Here is a 5,673-nt window from a genome sequence, read left to right as displayed (position 1 = left end):
TCCGTGTCCGTGTCCGTGTCTGTGTGTCCGTGCCATTCTCCCAGTCCCTCAGTCTGCCCGTGCCGCTCTCTCGGTCCCTCAGCCACTCACTCTCTCCCGCCTCCCCGCCGCCTCTCTGCGCGCGGCAGGCCGCAGTGCCTCACGGGACGCGGCGCGAGCGCTGCCAGCCGAGCTGCTCAGGTGCGGCGCTAGGGGGCGCTGTGGCACCGCCGGCCCGAGATGGCGGGGGCGGCGTGAGGGGGAATGCGGGGAGGAGAGTGCGGGGGTGCGGGAGCGGGGAATGCGGGAGGGGTGTGCGGGGTGCAGGGGGTGCGGGAGCAGTGTGTGGGGTGCAGGGGGTACAGGGTGTGCGGGATGCAGGGTGCGGGGTGTGGTGTGTGCGGGGGGCGCAGGGGGTACAGGGGGTACAGGGAGTGCGGGGTACAGGGTGTGCTGGATGCAGGGTGTGGGGGATGTGGTGTGCCCCACAGAGGCCTTTGCTGAGCTCTCCTTATTGTCGGGCGAGGACACAGTGTTCGGAGCACACTGTCAGCTCCGGGGGCTCAGTGTGGTGTCTCCGGAACACTCCTGCACTGAGACAGGCGATCCCACACCGGATCCTCCCTGCTGCTGGCCAGAGTGCCAAGGCACAGCTACTGCTGGCTCCTGGGCCGTGCCCGTGCTGGGCTGTGCTGGGTGGCTGTGCTCAACCAGGTGGCCCAAGTGACAGCCAGTGGCTCTGGCTGCTCTCCTCAGTCCCAGTTGTGTCTCCAGGCATCCGTGCCATCACCCCACAGCTGCTGGTCACCCCAGCCAAGGCTCCTGCCTCCTCTCATGCACATTCAACACTCAGTGGCCCTTCCACCCATGTCATTCCTTTCTCCTCTTCTGTGCATTCATCTGCTTAAATTGCTCCCATACGTTGTTTGCCATTTAGGTTTCTATCATCTTCATCCTGTGTTTTATACCCTGTCATCACTGCTGGCTGTTACTCATGCCTCCTGACTGGCCATTCAACCTCCTGTTCACATTTGTGTGAACATTCTTTGTGCCAGTCCAAACTCTCTGGCATGCTGTTTGCTGACGCCCCATTGGACAGTGGTCTGCCATCAAGCAAGGGTCTGTCTGTTGAGCTAACAAAAATAATCTCATTGTTTCATTTCCCAGCTCCATGGCTACCTGCCATCACTGGCTCTAGCTTGCCTGTTGTCCAGCATGGCACAGTCTGTTGTCAGAGATGGATGTGGACAGCCTGATCACAAACACAGCAGTCTGTGACTTGAACACTTGTTGTGCCCACCCCCCAAAGTGGCAAGTCCTGCCCACACTCTCACATGACATGATGCAGTTTTCATTGCACAGCTGTGCACATTAGGGCTGCGTCTGCCCCAGCCAACAAACAGTGCTGTGATAAGCACAGTGCTAGCTGACAAATCAGTAGATTAGCAGGGTTTATCCTTTTGTCAAATACAAACCTGCTCTCAATGATCTTATTTGTACATAAAAGAAGAAAAAATTGAAAGAATTAGAAACAGCTCTTGCATGGGAGGTTTGTTCTGCAGGAGTGTTCTTGGGGCTATTTTTTGCTCTGTTATGATGATGGCTGAAAACATATTTATAAAGCTGAAAGAAAAGCCTTTGTCTGAATATTTCTTTGCATTCCCAGAAGCTTCCTGATGTGCTTTGTAGTTGTCATGAGATCTATAGAGCCCTCCGAGTCCTTTGCTTGTCCCAGTATACCAGGAAGGGAGAGGCGGTGGAGTGACCAGATGCATGAGCATGGCCCAGCAGCCAGTGTTAGCTGGGCATTAGCCAGCAGCAGGGAGGATCAGTCTGTGGGATCCTCTGTCATGCTGCAGGAGTGTTTCAGTATAGAAACCTATTAGGTGTGAGGCCAAGCATTAGCTTCGCTGGCTTCCTTTTTTGACCACAGACCACACCACCTTAAAAATGACAGCAAACACTCCTGTCATCTGCTCTTCAGAAACTGCTCCCTGTTCAGCCATATATCTCCACAGAGAGAGACTGAGAGAGCAGGAGAGAGGCATGGAGGCTCCAGAGCCTGGCAAGAGCCTGAATGTAGGACTGTGCTCAACACTTCCAGTGGCAACTCTAAACCATTCCCAGCTCAGTGGTTTTTGTATTTCTGTGTCTCTCTGCTGAGTTCTAGAATATGCAGGTGCATTTTAGCATTCTGAAGAGAAGCAGGTGGTTTCTCGAAAATAGAAGAGGGACTGAGAGGACAAAAAAAAGGGCCTAAAAAAAAGTGTGGAAAGCTGGAAGGAAGTTGAAATGAGGTAACTGCTAGGTTTTCAAAATAAGTTTTATTTATTTCTTCAAGAACAAGAAATGTACTATTTTTCATTAAGTCAAACCAGAGGTAACATGAAATATAAATATCTCCTGTACTAGGAAATAAAAAAAGACTCTTTATTTTAGAACAGTAACAAATTAGGTGATTAAGAGAGGCGGAGCTGCATCCTACCTCAGTATATAGGAAGGATAATTCTTGCTAGTTTGCCTATCTGCAAAGTCAAAAGGAGGATTAAAATGCTGATTTAAAACCACACCATGTACACATAGAGCTCATCCCCTCTAGGCATGGTGCCTGCTCCTTCTTTGAGGTCCTGGGGGAATGGATAGAAGTGGGATTCATTCCAGGGCCCTACAAGATTCTCTTTCAAGCCTGTAGGAAAAGGGTAATTTGTGCTGAGAGTTAACAGCCCCTTTGCTTAAGTCTGTGACTGACATCAGAACTTTCTGCAGAAAACAATTTCTCCAGTTTGAAATGGTGCTCCCATGTGCCATGGTTGATCTCTATTTGTATTAACATCATGCTCAGCACAAGAAGACTTGGGGTTTGACCCTTTTTAATCACATGATAAATTTGGTCTAATTCACCTCACATATTTATCCTAATTCTGTGAAAAATACAAACTCTTTATTTTTTCAACCTGGGACAAAACAACATGTCTTAGTGCAGACTGGGAATTGACTGTAACAAGCAGCCTTGCAGTAAAGGCTTTGGGATTCTCGTGGAGAACAAGTTGGACCTCTGTCAGCAATGCTCCCCTGCAGCAAAAACACCCACCAGCCATGGGATTGCATCAGCAAGTGGTCAGCAAGTGGAGGGATGTGGTTATTCCCTTACTGCCTGGCACAGCAGTGAGGCTGCAACTGCAATACTCTGTGCAGTTTTTAAACACACACACCCCCCCACCATTGCATAGGAGATGCTGACATGCTGGAGAAGCTCCAACAGCAGCCCCAGTGTCAGTCAGCAGGAGCATATGCCATGTGAGGAGCTGCCATGGGCATTAGGTTTGCTTGGCCTGCAGAAGGGAAGGCTGGGGGATCTCATTGGAGAGACACTGCTGCAAAGAGAGGATAAGAATTCCAATGCATCCAAGCTTTTCCTGCAAGTGCACAGTAAAAGGACAAGAGGCAATGGTCTCATGTTGCCAACCAGCAAAATCCTTTTTCCACAAAGGGACAGCACTGCAGCCTTGAGACAGGCTGCCCCACGAGGTGTAGAATCTCTGATTTCCTGGGATTTCCTGGGATTTCCAGGATTCATGTGGACAAGGCCCTGAAGTGACTTTATCCAGCTTTGAAGTTAGCCCTGCTTGGAGTAGGAGATGCAATTTCAATGTACCTTTTTCACTGATTCAGCTGAACTCACTAATCTAGCAGGAAGCAAGTTGCATTCTGCAGTTTGAGGACTGATCAAGTCACTGGAAAGGTCGAGAAGCACAGAGCTGGTTCCAGGCACAGCAAGGTTAGGACCATGCAGGGAGCAGGGAGGGTGATGGTCAGGGAAGGACAGAATGGGAATCAGGCATCTGTCTCACACACTGTCCAAGTGACCAACCAAATCATCTCCTTCAGTTTGTGAGTCCTCAAAGTGAGGATTCCAGGGATAAAATGGCAACTTTTTTTTTTTATTATATTTTCACAGCATAGATTTGTAATCTCTGTCTGGACATGGCCCTGACTAACCTGATCTAGAAGGCCCTGCTTGTCCAGGGAATTTAAACCAAGTCACCTCCAGCATCACCTCCAGCATTCCCTTCCAACCTCAACCACTCTGTGATTATTTTATCTGTTAATTTTAGTATTCTGTCCACCTCCAGCCACCCAGCTTCATTCACATTCACAGGAGCATGCTTCCTTTCATGTATTGGCACTTCTGACCCTTGCTTAACCACCTAAAATCCTAGAGAAATATCAAAATCTAAGAACAAAGTTTCTAAGTAAATTCTAGTCCAACTGAAGAATTGTGTTTATTGTATTCTTTGTGTGTATGGTTTACATATCTGGAATTTTCTTATGATTACATTATAAGGATATATCACCATTTGTTTTAAACTTTCTTGATCATATTAATCTGCATTCCTCAGAAAGTTTCCTTTCTACATCACTGGAATATATGAACAATATTTTCTATCTACAGTGTTGGACAAGGTGCCACAAATTAGAACCTTCCCCACTAGTCAGAGAAGTTCACTTGATCAGAAACTCTTCTTTCTCCATTCATTCTGGCCACAGGAGACTGTCTGATAAAATCCTCTGGATATTTCCTTTCTTTCAGCTATTTCCTGAGTACTCAAACCTTGCCAGCTATTTGAAGTGAAGATTGTTGTGATTTTTTGATACCAATATAGATCCCTGCCCCAGGTAGTCCCTGCAGCCTTCACAGACTTTTGGGCAGCTCCAGGTCCAGGTAATGCTTGCAGGGTGTCAGGAATAGTGACCCTACTTTTTCCCACTGACCCACTGCTGTTGGCAGAGAAGTGGAGTAGCCTGGAAATATAAGAAAAGGGACTGGAGAGAGTGATCTGCGAGGGCTCAGAATACGGGAGATGGAAGAGTCACTAGTTGAATCCTCACTGGCAAATGGAACGAGGAAAAGCTGGTCACAGTGAGCAGAGCTGTGCTGTGTCTTTGTCAGAGGCAAATGGTGGATGTGTGATGCCCATGGACAGAGACAGTTTGCTGCCAACCTGCTGCTTGTAAATGTGTGTCAGCAACAGCAGATTTGAAAGATTAAAGCTGTCAAGGGACAACTAGTGATGAGTTTCCAAGAGTTTATGGGATAGGATCCTCATCTTCAATACTACTCAGGATGAACATAGTTCTTGCCTAATTCTTCGAGACTTTCCTGTGTGAGTCATTGTTCATGACAGAATAGCAGCTTTATACACAGATGGTTGTAGAACAGAGGCACCATTGAGAGGCAAACACTGAGACATCTGTGCCCTGCAGATACAGGCACACACACACAGATCAACAACTTCATCCACAGAAAGCAGTCAGTCCTGCTCAGTGTGTTCAGGCAGAATCTCTACTCTTTCATGACATAAGAAATCCCTGATGGAATTCAAGTAATGAGCAATTCATGCTGAAGAGGAAAGCTTAGTGTCAGGGAAACATCAACGTCCAAACTAGCACACCCGGAGGGAGTTTGGCCGGAGGGCTGCCTAGCTGGATTGTTCTTCTTAGCTGGCCAGAAGCCTAGCTCTCCATGAGCTCAGAAGAGAAGATCAGATGCTTTGGGACCCAGCAAGCTGTTGCAGATTATCTGGCAAGCCCAGATCATATCACTGAGATTGATATTAAGCCAGAGAGAAGGACATTTGAAGGAAAGTTTGGGTGCTTTCCTCAGAGTCCTCTCGGGATGTCTTCTGTTTTCCA

This window comes from Lichenostomus cassidix, chromosome 18 (genome assembly GCF_008360975.1).
Source record: "Lichenostomus cassidix isolate B80296 chromosome 18, HeHo_3.0, whole genome shotgun sequence".
NCBI lineage: Eukaryota > Metazoa > Chordata > Aves > Passeriformes > Meliphagidae > Lichenostomus > Lichenostomus cassidix.
Note: the sequence above shows the minus strand (reverse complement) of the source record.